This window comes from Chinchilla lanigera, unplaced genomic scaffold (genome assembly GCF_000276665.1).
Source record: "Chinchilla lanigera isolate Chin_1 unplaced genomic scaffold, ChiLan1.0 scaffold00012, whole genome shotgun sequence".
Taxonomy (NCBI): domain Eukaryota; kingdom Metazoa; phylum Chordata; class Mammalia; order Rodentia; family Chinchillidae; genus Chinchilla; species Chinchilla lanigera.
Window position 1 is genome coordinate 5,014,607 of NW_004955413.1, and position 17,315 is coordinate 5,031,921.

Sequence of the window (17,315 nt, forward strand, 5' to 3'; positions counted from 1 at the left end):
GGGAGAGGAATTACTATAGATTTTATTTTTCTATTCAAACTGTGATGGCTTCTATGTTACTTAGCTCTCTATCACTATAGCAAATACCTGACACTTATTTTAGTTCCCAGTTTTGGAGGATCTGGTCTGTGCCTGATTGGCCCCACTACTTTCTGTCTATGGCAAGGCTGCATGTCATGTCACAATTGCATGGCTGAGCAAGAACAATTACCTCATAGTCAGGGAGTAAAATTTAGAGAAGGAGAGCATGGGATCCCTCTGTCCCCTTCAAGAACAAGGACCTCAATTATTTGAAAACCTCCCACTAAGCCTCAACTCAGTTTCTACCACCTTCCAATAGTGCCAAACTGGGGAATGAGCCACACACCTCTAGAGCACACTTAGATAAACCATATCTGCTTCCAAAATATTATTTCTTTATTATAAATTGAAAAAAAAATTTATCTCACCTCTCTCATCACAGCTGTTCTTCTTATGTAAGTTCCATGACATAATTCATTGTCACGTTGCATCTCATGTATATTTCTTTGTCTGCTCTTCCTCTCTGTCCATTCTTTTTAAGCATATGTAATGAGTGGGTTAGGATGGATTATTAGGTCATCCACGTGGAAATCTCTAGCAGACAGAGGTATAATAGGGACTGGAGGGGGGAGAGAGAAGGAGGGAGAGTAGGAGGGTGGAAGAAAGGGAGAGAGAGAAAGAGAGAGAGACAGACAGACTAAGGGAGATAGGGAGAGAGACAGATCTCATAGAATAGTTTTCTTGTGAGCTGAACTCTTTGGAGTAGACATATAAAACTTCTCAGAACAGTTACATAAGGGATTTCTACTTGAAATAGGAAGTTAAGATATTTTGGAAATGTCTCCTCATTGTCCAATAATAATAATTTGTGATAAGGAGCCATAAAGTCCAAATTCACTGTAAGATATTAAAAATGGACATGAGATATTAGTTCTATTCGTTTGGGGTTTGTGTTAGTTTCTATGTTAGTATATCATCTTTCTTGTCTTCATAGACCCCTGAGTTTTCTAGAGGCACATTTCTTCTTTTGTAGTTCATATTTTATTTTTCTTTGCTTTCTTTTTCTATGTTTTAAAATTAATTTTTATTAATTTTTTGGAAAAATTATGTCAGTTTCCCTATTCTCTTCATTGGGAGGCTTATGTGTGTCTTTTCTATTACTTTGTCTCCTTAGGCTAATTCTTACTGAGTAATTTCTTTTATATGCTTTGGTCTACCTGATCAACAAATTTTTTGCTAGTACTTTTTATTCTTTGTGTTTCACCTTTTTAAAAGGAGAAAATGAAACTTTAAGTGGGGAGTCACTCTTGCCCCATTCACCAAAATGTAGTTTTTCCCAGGGTAGTATAATTCTCTTGAATTCAAGGAGACCAAGGGCTTTAAAGTCAGACATCAAACTAACAGCTGTTTAGGTGTTTAAACCAGGAAGTGGCTTACTACAGAAAATTAATACAGCTACAGCATCCTCATGAGGAGATTCCAAACCCTAAGGAAGCCACTACTAAACATCTCCATGCTGAATCACAGGTTAATCTTTTTCAGGGTACAAACTGCAAAACACTCTGTAATAACTCCCCAGAAGAGGTCTCACTGGTGGCACAAGCCCAGATGCCTCCTGCGAGGATGGTGAGAAATAGTTCTCAGCCCTAGACTCAGCCATTCCAGAAGCACACAAAAGAAGGCGGGGATGATTCGGAGGACTGACATAGGAGGTAATGCAGCTCAGTTGCTGCTTTGTAAGGAGGAGTTCGCTATTATGTTAGCAGGAACTGAGTACTCACACCACAGGATTCCTCTAACCACTCTACTGCTGCTCTTCACAGTGGACCTTCGGGTTGCTGGGTCAGGACTGCTTGACTTTGGCAAAGATCCTCTTAGAATCAACTACAGGTAAGAAATACATCTTCTTAACCTTGCAAAAGCACACTATGGTTATAATCTTTTACAATGGGTTTCTCCATGTTCTTGACAATTTAAACTTACATATTTTCATGTCAAGATTGCAGTCTTAGTATTCTCCCCTGGAAACCATTACGCTTTAGATATGTTTTCTACCTAATAACATGTGAGGAAAGTTGAGAGCAGTGACTCTATTTTGTGACCCAGATTTAATCTTGTGTTTACTGCTCTATGAATTGTCTCATGTGGCAAAAGGAAGCTACTTGCTGAGGAAACTATTTCCTAAAACAATTATATGGTCTTAGCTGGTCTGTCTGGAGCCAGTGAGATGTAGAAGTAAATTTAGCCTACACTTGTATTCTTGACAAGCAACCTGAAAAGGTGCTGAAGCTGGAATGAAAAGGTGCTGTAGCTGGAATGTTGCACCACTAGTCCATCAGTTGAAGGTCTGAGCTCCACAGCTGTGATGTTGGGGTACAGTGAAAAATGTAAGAGGTGATATTTATGAAAATATATTCTTTATTATTCAATCTCAGTTGTAAATTGAGACTAAAGTTTCAAGTTTTCTTCTTGAAGTTACTTATGTTTTGCTAATTTTTTTGAGTCCATTAAGAACTTCTCAGTTATTTCAGGAAAAGATAACTTCAACTTTATATCATCCAGTGAATGAGAACTTTCTGGAGTGAACACTGGGCACACCTTGATTCTGAGGCAGTGTCAGGGTAGCATGATGTTTTGTGCTTTGGGTGAGAAATACAGAACTTACAGACTTCAAGAGCAAACCCACACTGTACACATAGCAGACAGACAATGAGCGTGAGGGCCCCTGGAAGTGAAATGTGAAAAGTTGGGATATGGCACACTTTATCACATATTGCCAATGTGTTGGTTGCTCTGTGCTGGTTGCCTTAGGGAAAGTTTAGCACTAGTTGGGATCACCATATCCTGCTGGGGTACAGTTATCTTGTGGAAGTGGGCTCAAAATCTCTGGGAACAGTGACTTTAATCATAAGACAGCTTTTTTGGTGTGGCACTCTACAAAAATGGAGAGAATGTATTGCTTCCCAGTCTTGGAAAAATGTTTGTCTGTGTGTTGGCTAGAAATGTGAAAATACTGCTTGCAATGAAGTTCTCCTTGTGAGCAAGCATCTGCTCTGCTATAAGGTGGGGTTGTAGGTCAACTGTCTCTGCACTCTGTTTCCAGAGGTGCTGCCAAGGGAGTATGATCTGGTGATGTTCAGAGAACCTGCTGCCTGATACTGTGTTTAACTTGGAGAAAAACATAACCTCCTTATTGACACACGTGACTGGGGAAACAGTACCACATTCCTAAAATAAATAATTATCTGCAGACAGGGGGTGCCAGAGCTTCTGCAAAAGGATCTGGAATTCGTCCTACAGTTCAACTGAGGCTGTTTTTCTGTGTCCTTTGCTTTAGCAGGATGCTCAGTTTAAGTTCAGCCTGTTTGTACTTCCCACAGGACTTTACACCATCACTTTGCTATATCCATCATCTATTTGTCCCTAGGGTTAGGCATAATAGGCCTGTGGAAGTGATCAGTTGTCCTTGCAGTGCTTCTCATCCAACCAGACATGTCCAGCACCCTGTCTCCCTCAAGACAGCCAGAGTAGAGCCACAAGCAAGTGGCTGGCATTGCTTTAGCCTCTGCCAGGCCCCAGCAATTACTGCGCACTAAACCTGAGAGGCCCTTTCTGTAGCTCTCCACTCTTCCAGGTGACTTTCTGCCTTCTTCACTAGCTTGCATATAATCTCAAAGAGCAGAAAAAGGTTATTGTTACTTATGCAACAAGGAGTGGGAGAATGGAGGGATAGGAAGACTTGAAAGTAGCATCCATGATTTACTGATCTAGGCATAGAAAGGAAGGCAGATTTCCAATGTTACATGAATTGGAGAGTCATTTGTAAAGTGAACATCCTCTTATGTACTCAAGCAATTTGTCTTAGTCATGAAAAAGGGTGAAATATGTCCAAGCAAACCAAATCAGATATTCGCTGTCTATTACTGGTTAGCTGCAAACAATTCTGTTCTAGCTTATATCTATATGTCTCCCCACAGCCTCATGTTCTCATAGGTGGAAGTTTATGGAAGGGACAGAATCATGTGTGTGATACTGGATCACAGTGTGTGACAATTAAATTAGCCCACTGATTGGTTGAGCATAGTTGTGGGTGAGGGACTTACCTAATGGTTGAAGCACCAACAATTAAGCTTGAAGCCTGGATGATATATAAAGGGAAAGAAAGAATGCAAGCTCCCCGCTTCCTGCTACCTGTCATAGACCACTTGTCCTCTACCATGCCATCCTATGGTGGAGACAGTTGACTATTAACTGAACCCTCTACAAACTGTGACCTAAAATAACCTTTCCTCATTTAAGTTCTTGGTATCAGGTATGTTGTCCCAGAAAACCAAAAGTTACCAAGACAAATGCACATTGATTGCATTTCTAAACTCCACTGCCCTATCATCTGTCCCAAACTTGTCTTCTTGTCTCTTTCATTTTCACTGTTACTCCAAATGCAATGTTTGTTTGGCTTGTCATCTAGCTTCTTTTCTTCCTTCCACTTATCAATCTCTCTTTACCTTCACTCTCCTGCCTGTAAAGTTTGTATGCTATTATAGCAAACTGCAAATATTCTTTCGCCCAGTTGAAAGATTCCTTGGCTTTATGGACATCCCATTATGCCTACATGACTGTGTATGAGTAAATACAGGATAAGCCGAACTGTTGTCTGCTTGGAAGCTAGTTACTGAAATAGGAGTTGACTGCAGAAAAATTTAACTAGTGTCATTAAAAACTTATTATAGAATTCTGCTGAACCCTTAGTAGTTTTGATAGTCTCATTATTTTTCTTTAGTTCTCATTTTTTATTACTTTGTTAAATGTTCCTTAGAATTCTAATTGTCTCTATTACCCTGGCCTGCAAACCCTTGAAGGGCTAAGATGGAATCTCTAGCATGTTTCCACTAGATTTCAGTTCCCTTGATGTGTGACAAATTGGTTTCAGTAAACAATAGATATCTAAGTAATTTGACGTGTAGTCAGAAGGGCTTTGGCCTCAACTGCTCATCTCCATGTCTGCTAACCTGAGAGCTTTCACATGTGCCTCAGAGGGGGTGCCAGAATCTGAGCATCTTGATCTCCATTCGCCCTACCAAACATGCATAAGTCAGGCCTTGAATGTCCTAGGAAGACATAAGGTTTCAGAGAACAGCCCATGACTTTTATACTCCGGTGTTACACTCCCAGTCTGTAGCCCCAGAAAACTGTCATGTCACATCTCACAGACAGTGTCAACTCCAACTTCTCTGCTGCTGTTATAAGTGACTTCTCAATGGGGCCATGTGGGACATAATGCAAGGTGAGTTTCCTTCTCTAAAGTGCCCTCCTACATAAAAAGCTATGAACTCTCTACAACTTTGTTCTCTACATAGCGCAGTGGCGTGGAGGGAGATGTTCTAGCCACAGACAGAACAGCATGTTGACCCCATGGTCCATGTACAAATGTTCACAGCTGAGAATATCAGCTGCAACCAGCCTGGGGTGCCTGTGAAATATAAAATAACGTTTCAAAGATTGGTCTTTACAGTTCTCAAATATCTATCCCTGGCCACAGTCTCCACATCTAACATTTTCTCCATTCATCATTAAGACATATCACGTAGAAGAATCTGAAAATGATATCTTTGCCAAACAGGTTTTATTCATGGACTGGATTATGTATTTATTTTCTATGATGTGATGGCATGCCAGTCCTGAATTAATAACTTCTCTGAAGGCAATGAACTGCTCTAGTTCTAGTCTCTAGTTTATATTAAAAGAAAATAAGCCAGGATGGTGGTGAAGGACTGAAACCTCAGTACTCTATGAGACTGAGGCAAGAGGACCTCAAATTTAAGCCTATCCTGTGCAATTTAGTGACTTAGCAAGATCCTGTCTCAAAATTATTACATTACCTGATATTGCATTAAACTAAAGTAAGTTAAATTGTAAAATGGGAGAGGAGATAAGCCTGGGTTGAAGTCCCCAAGAATAAAACAAAAGAAAAAATTAGATAACCTTAATATTAAAAACAGATTGTAAGAGTCACAATCATTCAAGAAGAAGACTAGAAATTTCCATTGGATCCAACTATTCCCTTTCTAGATACCTTTCCAAAAAGTTAATGATGTCATATTATAAAATACATGCTCCTGTTGTTGCACCACAATTCATAATAGCCAAATCTTTGAAGTAGTCTATATGTCCATCAATAGCTGAGTGTGTAAAGAAAGTGAAGAACTTATACATAATGGAATACTACTCTTGCCACCAAGAAAGATAAACTTGAATCATGTAGAAGAATGTCTGCACCCTGAGACTGTAACATGAAGTGAAATAAACCTGACACAGATTCTTAAATATCATATACTATCTCATGTAAGACAGCCAAAATATAAATATAGAGCAAAATAGAAAAGAGATAACAGCAATTAGTGATGAAGGGAGAGGAGGGAAACCATGGAAAAAGTAATTAAAATGCATTATGTACATGTACCAACTCCTCACAAGGATTGTAAACACTAAGTATACAAAAATATACCAATAAAAAATTGAAAATACATAAAAAATTATAAATGGCAAAAAAGAGAAGATTATAGTATAAGAACAGAGAGATATCCTTATCTATGGTTATATTCAAGCAATACATCTGAGTAACTTAAAAACAAACAAGAACAACTTGCTGTTTACTTATAGTTGTTCAATCATATGGGGCTCCTTTCTCTTCCTCCAACATATTAGGCATAATCCTGTCTTAGGGCTAAGTGGCTGCTTCCTCTACCCCCATTTTTGTTTTCCACATGTGCACAAAGTTATCTTTCTCACGTTCTTTGGGTCTCTCCAACTGGAAAGTCAACTCCAATTGGAAATTTCATTTTACCCTATACGCACTATGAACTACATTTTCTCTGTAGCTCTTAACATTTGACAATAGCATATGCTTTGTGTCACTGCAGAAGTTCTTTTGAATAGCAGTGTGCTGCAATCTCCTATTAAACAAAACACTGCTTCTAGCATCACGGAAAGCTGTGTTTTCCAGTCATAATTTTATCTATTTCTTCCCTATAAAATTCAACTTTTTGAAAAACAGGCTATACCTTCTGTGCTAACATACATATCTCCCATGAATTTCTTAATTTAAAATAATCCTTTATTTCCAGGGCAACAAAACTGCCTTCATTAGGTTTACTAATGCTTCCCTTTATCAAACTTAGTGGAAAGTATTCCGTTTCATCTATGTTGGCCTCTAAAAGATTTTGGAAGGAAATTCCTCTTTGGTATGGATTGGAGGTGGTCTGTCCCTCAGGGGTGCATGTATTGGGGGCTTGCTTCCTAGTATGGAGATGTGGGGACTGATGGAACATTTAAGAGATGGGAAGTAGTGGAGGTCTGTAGGTCAGCTGGGAGTATGTTCTTGAAAAGGATTGCAGTATTTCTCTCAAACATGGCTAGTTCTCCTGAGCATATTATCACAGAAGTCTGGAACAGATCCTACCCAGCATGCCTCTGGATTCGTGTTGTGGATTCAATGCTTCCTCCCACCTGTGCTCTGCCACCACCATCTGTTATGACGTAGTGCAGATGGAAGACCACCAGAGCTGAGCTAAAGCAGGTGCTATGCCCAGAACCTCTAAAACTATGAGCTAAATAATTCGATATTCTTCCTATCTTGCCTTGGATATTTCATTACAGTAATAAAAAAGTAATACAACTCTCATTTTTGAAACATCCTTTGCCTTTGGCTTTAATGACCTGGTTTTCTTCAACCAATATTGCATAGTATCCTTTAAAATCCTCTTTATGTCAAAAAGCCATTAAATATTGCTACTTCTCAGGTCTAAAATTACCTTTTTTGAATCTAGATTAACATTTAATTTTAGATTAACATTTTATACATTGATTTTAATCTCTATTCACATATCTAGGACCGTTTTTATTTCACCATCCAAAACCAGTCTCCTGACCTCCTCACTCTTCTATCCAAGTTATTACAGTCTTCTTTAGATAAATGAATACAGAAACACTTCTTTCCCCAGTTACGTTTTAGTTCCTGGAATCAGACAAGCATAGTCTCATATTTATAACTTCAGTAGAGTAATAACAATCTCTTTGAATGATCTTTCCAATAGTTTGTTTATATAATTAAATGATAGCTCTTCTTTAGACCTTTCCTTCAATATAACTTCCCTGAAATACTCTCTGACCATACAGATAGGTAATATCTTCTAATTTTGCCATCTTATTTTATATTCTACTTCCATTTCATAAATCTTAAGTAATTAGTTATTTATTTTCTTCATACATTTTTCCAGATAATAGATTAGGGTTACTTTTACATAGTTCATCTACTTGTGACCTACAATATTATGTAACCACTTCATAAGCGTTCATTAAATAAATGAATATGTAATTGAAATATAAAGACAGAGATAACAAAGAGTAGAGAAAGATATTACCTGAGTATATGAAACTAGTTTTCATTTGGGAAGCACATACACTCTGCCTCCATTGTCTCCATTTCCAGTACAGCCAAACCCAAGCAACAAACATTTCTATGAAATGAGTGCTAAGATTGCAAACCCATATTCAAGTTTCCTGTGAACCACGACTTCAGCGTTTTTCACTGCTATGGGCCGTTTTATCCTAGATTTGCAACTCAGTTCTTCTGATGCACTTGAAATTTTCCTTCACAGCTTCAGTTCCATGCTTTGTTCTTCTGTAACTTAAATAGCAGAGGAATACTTCCACTCTCATTCTCTGAAGCCAACATTACCCACCATCAAAGTCAGACAATAACACTACAGTAATAGAAATTTGCAAGCAAATGTACTTTGTACACTTTTAAAAAAAAACTAGAAAATTGAATTCACATTAGGAAGATCATACATTAGGATCAGTTAGAATTCATTCCAGGGAGGGAAGCATGTAAACAATAAATATGACCTGTCACAGTAACAGAATAAAAGGTAAAAATCATATCATCTCAATGTATAGGAAAAGCTTTGCACTCAAGTGAACTTTCCTTTGTGATGAAAACTCTGAACAATTTAGGAATGGAAAGAATGTACTTCAACATGATAATGATCATATGACATGGCAAAAGTGACTTTCATAGTCAATTATCCAAGGCTGAAAGATTTTTCTCTAAGATCAAGAACCATGACTATAGTTGCCAGTTCTACTCTACATAATACTGGCCAGAGTATTAGGCAATAGAAATAAGAAAGAAAAAAAATCTATCTTTTAAGTCAATGTTTTAATATGCCAGATTTTTCTAAAGCAGAGAATTCCTTAAATAGCAATGATTTAAAGAACTTTAGTTGTGATCCACTAATAATAGAATGCTACTATTTTATGTAAAACGGAATGAAAGTATGAAATAGGTCTTGTATATTTACTACATCAAAAAAAATAAAGTGAGATAGATACTATAATATTGTATCTTTGTGAGGATGACATAGTCTTTGTTGTGGCTTGTATCTAGATGTCTCTCCAAAACCTCGTGTGCTTATAGGTGGTGCTTTTCTGAGATGGCTGAATCTAGCACTTGTGATACCAGAATTAAGGGGATGTGGTAATAAATTAGTTCACTGATTGACATTAGCGTAGTTCTGGATTGCACTACCCCAAAGGGCTGGTAGCTGAATGGCATCAGTGGGAAAGGCAGACTGCTCCTCACTGCTTGCTATTTTCTGCCCTCCTTGCAGTGGACTGTCTCTCCTCTGCGATGCCCCTTTGCCATGCTGCCTTGCCTTGGAGTCAGCCAACTCGGGAGAGAAACCTTTACAAACTGTAAGGTGAAATTTTCCTTCTTTAATTTAGGTATTGAATATTTTGTGTCGCCAGTGAGAAAAATAGCTAAGACAGTCTTATATATAGAACATCCTACAATTATCACCAAAAAATTTTAAAAATTTACATGAATTGAGAGAAGTTATATAACACAAAACAAATATAGAAATGTCAGTTACATTTCCTTACACTGATAACAAAGTGAAAAAGGAAATTAAAAATCCAGACCTATTTCCCAAGCAAGAAAGAGACATAAATTAGAAGGATCAAAGTTTGGAAGGCAGAAAAATGAGTAGATGAAAGTAACGATGTTAATTTAGCTTGGGTGTTGCTTTAGTACTTATAGGTGAGCAGAAAATGAGGGAATTTAAGGAGCAAAGTTTTGATTTCCACCATACAAAACTAAAGAAGAAATTTAATATAAAATGTATGAAAGAAAACATTTACTTGCAAGATATATTTACTACATCAAAAAAAAAATAAAGTGAGATAGGTACTATAATATTATATCTTTGTGAGGATGCCAAAGTAATTTTATATACATATAGCCAAATATAACCAAAATAATTTTATTAAGTTTATTGGTACATTTTAGATATATAAAATGATCACATTCTTCATAGGGAATTTGTACCTGTACATAGTATAACTTGATTTTTTTCCATTCCCCTAGCCTCCCCTCAACCCCTCTTAGCCCCCTTATTTACAAAAGCTTTGTTTCCAATTTTTCCTTCTTTTTGCATTTTTTTCTTTTCCCTTCTTCCCTTTTCCCTTCCCTCCCTGCATTGTTCCCCTTCCCATTTGAAAGTTTTCTTTCTATTTCTCAAAATCTATTATAACTTTTGGACCTTTTTTACACTTTCAGTTTCTCACAGCAGAGAAACAATGAGGTGTTTGCACATGTGTGACCAATATATTTCCCTTAAAAGAATGGTCTCAAGGTCAATCCATTTAGCTAGAAATGTTTCAAGCTTTTCCTTCTTTATGACAGAGTAGTACTCCACTGTACAAAACCATATACACTTTATCCATTATCAGTTGATGGTCATTTGGGTTGTTTCCAAGGTTTAGTTATTACAAACTGTGCTGCTATAAACACAGGTGTGCATATATTGCTGTGGTATGATGCTTTTAGTTCTTTCAAGAAGATACCAAGAAGGAGAATAGCTGGGTCCAATGAAACCTCTAGTAGAACTATTGAAGATATTGGTGTATGCAAAGACAGTATGAACAAAACTTCAGTCCCACTGGAACTATGACAAAGAATGAACAACTGGAATCTAATCTTATTAAAAAGTTTTGCACAGCAAGAGAAACCATTAGCAGAGTAAAGAGGCAATGTAAAGGGTGGGAAAAAATTTTTGCCATCTGATTCTCAAAGAACTACTATCTAAAACATATAAAGAACTCAAAAAAAATCAGACTCCTCAAATTTAAAGACCCAACCCAAAAATGACACCTGAAATAGACACTTCTCAGATGAAGAAGTAAAAACGACAAATAAATGTGTTAAAAAATGTTCAACATCATGGTTCGTTATGGTTACATCAAGAGATGTAAATTAAAACAGCACTGAAATTCTGTCTCACCCCAGAAGGAATGGCTATCATGAAGAAATCAACCAGTAACTAATACTGGAAGTGTTGTGGGGAAAAAGGATCTCTTCTCCACTGTTGCTGGGAGTGCAGACTTGTGCGATCACTGTGAAAATCAGTGTGGGGATTCCCGCACAATAATTTTTATATGTTGTACTCTTTCAAACTAGTTATTTGGGGTAGGGATTAGAGGAAAGTTGGGATGGGGATTGTTAGCCCCATAATAATCCTCCCTCTCAAGTCGCTGAAACAGCTGATGTGGAAAGTTCAGAAATAGGATGCAAAGTAGGAGTTCAGAAGTAAGATGTAGACTATCAGACTGCACAAAAGATTCTGACAGTACTGGGACATAGCAAAATCTGTGGGAATGGAATATAGCAGGACAGATTTCCACATTTTTCTGGTGAATGTTAGATGCTATGTGATTTACAACCTTAATAGGGTAGAAGAACAAAACGGAATATCTTTCAACTCTCAAGAAAATTTCATACAAAGAGTTTTTTTCCCAGAAAAATGCCAAAGGATTAGAGTACATCATGGTTATGAAGGAAAGCTACCAAATAGTTTGCACTGGGGTAGTTATTTTAGCAAGTGATGCTGAACATTTTTATTTTACTGTGCAAATTAAAAGGCTATGGGAGGCTATCTAGAATGGTTGGATTAGCATTTTGGGAGCACTGCTTTTTATTTGTTATTAGTCCATTTTCTCCCCAGTGTTATTATTATGGTATTCCTCCTGACTTTATCACCCAGTTTGATTATTCATTTACTCATTTGTTGAATATGTGATATGTGCTGGATCTGGTTCTTTGTTCTGGGAACAGAGTAATGACTCGATGTTCTTCTCTGCATTCTACTGAGCTCCTTGTGATGAAAATGTGCAAGAAAATCTGCATTTTTGTTTGCTATAGTGGTAATTGCTGATTAGTTCCTGATGACTTAGCAAAGCTCTCTGCTTTTCCTGGGCCTCACTATTTTAGCTATAGAACCATGCCAAACATCCCCACTCCTCCTCATTCCAAGTGCATACTTCCTGCTGCCAGTAAAACTACATGGATGGTGAAAGAATGAGCCGAGATCCATAGAAGCAACATACATGCCAGGCAGGTGAGAATTTATTGGAGTGTAATGTGGAAATTTCACTGAATTTAAACAGAGCACAATGAATAAAACTTCCATCTTAATAGTATGATTTTAAAAACAGATGGGAAGATTAATTTAATGGAATTGATAGGTGTCATTTTCATACAGAGATTTTAGAGGGATTTCCAGGGTTAATGTATGAGGGGTGTTTGAAATAATATTTATTATCACATTTCCTTCAAGATATTGAAAATCTGCAATTGTTAGAGAATACTGTAGAAAGTATTTTACTGATACCTTCTAGGGTAAATGAAGTGAGATCTAAGTTGAATACCCTTAATATCTGACATTACCATGGGATCTGTGGAAAAGGGCCAGAGATGCAGGGCCAAGCTACAAGGCTGTGTAGGATAAGGGGTTCAGTTCCCCAGCAGTATGGATCCACTACAGGACAGGAATACTTTGATGAACAGCTTACTTTTTTCAGATGATCTTTAAAATTGAAGTTTATCCACAACTCATATTTAAGAGGCAATACAACAAAGTTCTGTTTTACTATTGCTACTTGCATCATTATTAATATATTTAATGACTATATTTTACATGATTTTATAATAGAAAAAACATTTAGAAAAAATGCTAAACCATGAGAAAAATGCTTCCTATAGAACCAAAGTTAGAGAAATATGTATGGAATGAAAATTGGTGATTCAAATTCCTATTTTTAATGCTCAAAACACTTAGGAAATTTGTTTTGTTTTGTTTTCTCTTATTATTTTATTGCTAATGATAGGAATACATCATGTATGATGTTTGTTACGTCAAACATCAAAGGTAGAATTTTCCTAGAAGGAGTCATTTCTATTTTGCCCAGGGAAACTCTGAGCAGCCCTCTGCAGGAGTCATTGTAGCATAAAATGAACCAAGAGAGGTCTAGTTAGGAGGCTTCAAGGTTTACCCAGGAAACACTTGGTGAAGCTACTTAAGTAGAGCCGTACTGAAGACCAGAGAACAGGCATAGCCATTAAAGCGTGATTGGCAGAACCCGTGCCTCTCTCTCTGTAGATAATGCAATCTTGCTAAATTCAGGACCTGCATATTTCTTGTTCCTTTTGTAATTAGAATTATGGCGGACAGTGTGTTAAAGATGAAACACAATTATGATTCTTGGAACACATGAATCAAGAAGTACTATAGCCAGTTAAGTTGAACCTCACTAGATAATGGTTGATAAAGCCTCTAAGAGTACAGAAAGAATTTCTAATTTTCTAGAAATTTCTTTCAAGAAATTTGCTGGACCTCAGTAAAAATAATCACAAAGTATGAAACTGACTTATTTATAGTAATATTTTATGAGCTGTGGAACAGATACAGCACCAACAGAAGTAGCCTTGCATTTTCAAATTTCTCAGCACCACTAGGTGTTCTTAAATCCTGATGGAGCATTGCAACATGTCATCACTGTTTATTACCATTAAATGTCTGTGTATCTACTAGGCCTTATATTCATTTTCAGCTATGAATAGGGACCATGATACATATATTATAAAAATATATATTGTATATGAAGCATTTAGTGCTGTACTGCAGACTTGATTTCAACATGTTTCTCATTTAGATGCATTTCATTTTTACAGTGTCCTCTCCTTACAAACTTTAATATCAAGACTTTACAATCCTTTATTGTTGACCTTATTTACAATTTTCCTTTTCCTTGAATTTCATTTTTGCTTGCAATATTGCTGCTAACCTGAACTCCACAAAATTTCTATATTTTATATTTCTTATATCTATTTTTGTCTTGACTTCATTATATCTATATATCTCTTTCTCTCTCTATATATATCATGATTATATATATTGCAACCATTCCCTGCATCTCACAAATGTCACAGTAAAATAAAAACATATCCTTACCATAATGTCAAGAGTTTAGAGATAACATTATTATGGAATTCTTTATTCTTGACTATGAAGAAGTAAGGTCAGTTTTTAAGGAAGTCTATGAATAAGCTGAAAATATTTGTTCTTTGGAAATGAGAAAAATTGAACTGAGAGAGTGGCACTGAAAACGAGAAGTGGTTGCTAAAGCTGAGACTGATTTGTCCTTCTACTTCCTTATCATGCAAAGATACGAACAAAGGAAGTTGGAGAATATCCCTGAAAAAATCCCACAAAATAAAGAGCACTATAACTGTATACTTTACTGAAATACCAAAAATGTTCATCTTTTGTATTTTTACATTTTTATAATTGTGGTTGTGCAGTAAAAATAATTTTATTAAAAACACACATCATATTACCATGTTTATTTATTTTTGCAAACACATTAGAACCAACCTACATTAAAGGGATAAGGAAAAGTTACCCTCCCAAAGTTGGACTCTATGAAAGTTTTGCTAATGAATATAGGAAGAGGATAACATATCTGGTTATATTCCATGTTTGTGGTGTCCATGGAATCTTCTGAAGATTGGTGTTTAAATGCTATCGACAATTCAGAGGAAAATGATTGAGTTATTGAGTGAGTTTGAAAAATATTTATTTAAATAATTTAAAATCTTTAGTAGAAAACGGAATGACCTCTCAGGTTACACTTATTGCTCTGTGTTTAGTAAGCTTATGTGGCCTACCTTGACTTAGGACAGAAAACTGTTTTTTCACCCTCATGTTTGGCATATTAAGAATAGATTTTATCTTCTTAATAGCCACTATCTTCCTGATTTCTCTGCAAAGTTGAAGAAAAAGACAGCAACCCCAAACAAATACATCAGAGTATTCCCCAGGATTTTCATACTGTGTTCACCTTTAGAGTGACCTTATTAATACAATTAAAGCTAATATTCAGATATTAAAATGAGACATCCTAAATAAAAGATTTTAGATAAGCAAAATACACCTTCAACATGACTATTGCTAAATTCAAGAATATTGTCCTTCCCTGTGTTTTCAAGCCAGCTATACGGTAAATGATATAGCAAAGCTTAAATGAAACCATGCTACAATTGACAAAGAATATACAATGCAAAAGTCTAACTAAATCTCAGGACTTGCTAGATGTGAGCTATCTGTGCCTCTGAAATGATAAATTACTTTTCTCAAAATGTAGTCTTTTACTCTTCCCTGAACTGAAGTAGATGCACACACACAAAAGTTTTCAGGAGAAATTTCTGGAGAAAGTTTGAGATGAAACTAGTTATAGGAAAGAGATAATTTGCAACATAGGATAAGTGAGTATGGTGGAGAGAACGCAGAATACAAAGAGAGGATCCTGAAACCTGATCTAATGTGTGCTTCATTTCTTAATCATAACTTCCTAAATTTTTCACATGAGAATATTGCTGGAAACATTTTAATGCTGACAGTGTGAACAGAGAACCACTTGCAAGTGTTGAAACTTTGATGTAACGGAAGTGAGAACTAAAAACTTCTAGAAATAAAGTCTGGTTATTGGTATTCTTTAGCAGAACATATGCATCCACAAAAGAACTTGTTTTTACTATGAACTTCTTCCATTTCCCATCTCCAAAGTTTTCTCTCCCTCAGATATGTAACTGGTAGCAAATTCGAATCGACAGGTTTGAACCTCTTTTTTTCCTTTTTGATGGGCATTCACTCTTGATATGATTGCCTTCTCCTTTTTTTCCTTTTTTTTTTTTTTTTTTTTTTTAGCAGAAGTTACTTATTTGGCTACAGCATCTTTCATAACATATTAAACAAGTTTTAAAGAAGAAAATCTACTCTTATAGCCACAGTTATGACATGGGAATAAATTGTGTCCCCTGAATTTACCCACCAGTGTTATGATATTTGAAGGCACAGCCTTTCTGGAGGTAGATGATTAAATGAGGTCATAAGGGCAGCAACTGATTATGGCACTGATGTATGAAAAAGAAAATAAGAAAAGGAGGAGAACTAGCAAGCTCTCTTTCTCTTTAGATGTAGGCATAGAAAAAAAGGCATAGGAGAATGCAAACAGAAGGTGACCCTATGTAAAACAGAAAGACAGCCCTAATTAGAAACCAAATTTGCTGGCAACATGATCATTCTAGCCCCAGAAAGTAAATTTCTGTTGTTTAAGTCTTCCATTCTATGGAAGCAGGTTCAAGCAGGTTAATACAGATTATTTTTGCTCTCATTTACTCTATGTTTTAATTTTATTTTTAAAGATAAAAACATATTAACAAACACCCAGACATAATGAAACTAACATAAAAACAATATAAACAATACAGAATTTCAGACAAAGTGACAAGAAATCAACAATAGTTGTATTACATAGTGTTCTCTTCATATTGGTTACTTAGTTAAACAAATATAGACATTTAAGAGTGATCAGACAATTAAATATCAGCTGTTCCTTCCAAGAAAGCAATAGAAATTAATAGTACAATTATCCCAGCCATTATATATATATACATATATATATACATATACATATATCCCTTCCTTCATTATTTTCCCTCATTCCAGTCATTCTTTCCTGTTCAGCAGTTCCTTTCCCTTTCACAATATCTATTATACCTTTTAGATTTCATTTACTCTTTCAGTTATTTATACGAGATAAACAATACAGTGTTTACATATGTAAGTCTTATTTATTTCACTTATGAGTATGGTCTTTAGTGGCACTCATTTACTATAAATTTTCAAGTTTATCTTTCTTTATAGTTGAGTAATACTCCATTGTATAAAAATACCACAGCTTTTCTATCCATTCTTCAGCTGATGTGCATTTGGGTTGTTTCCAAGATTTAGCTATGACAAATTGTGCTGCTTGCTATAAACATGGGTGCCCGTATATCATTGTGGTATGATATTTTAGTTCTTCTGGAAAAATACCCAGCAGGGAAATAGCTG

General features: G+C 36.0%; 1 long non-coding RNA gene across 1 annotated transcript in view; it reads left to right on the forward strand.

Moving 5' to 3' along the window:
• The first annotated feature begins 274 nt into the window (after positions 1-274).
• The window catches only part of LOC102014879, a 32,171-nt gene continuing 15,130 nt past the window's right edge, over positions 275-17,315 (forward strand). Inside the window, exons 1-3 of the long non-coding RNA XR_260061.2 lie at positions 275-476; positions 1,564-1,733; positions 1,845-1,911. This is a non-coding gene — a long non-coding RNA (uncharacterized LOC102014879). The remainder of the gene's footprint in view (positions 477-1,563; positions 1,734-1,844; positions 1,912-17,315) is intronic.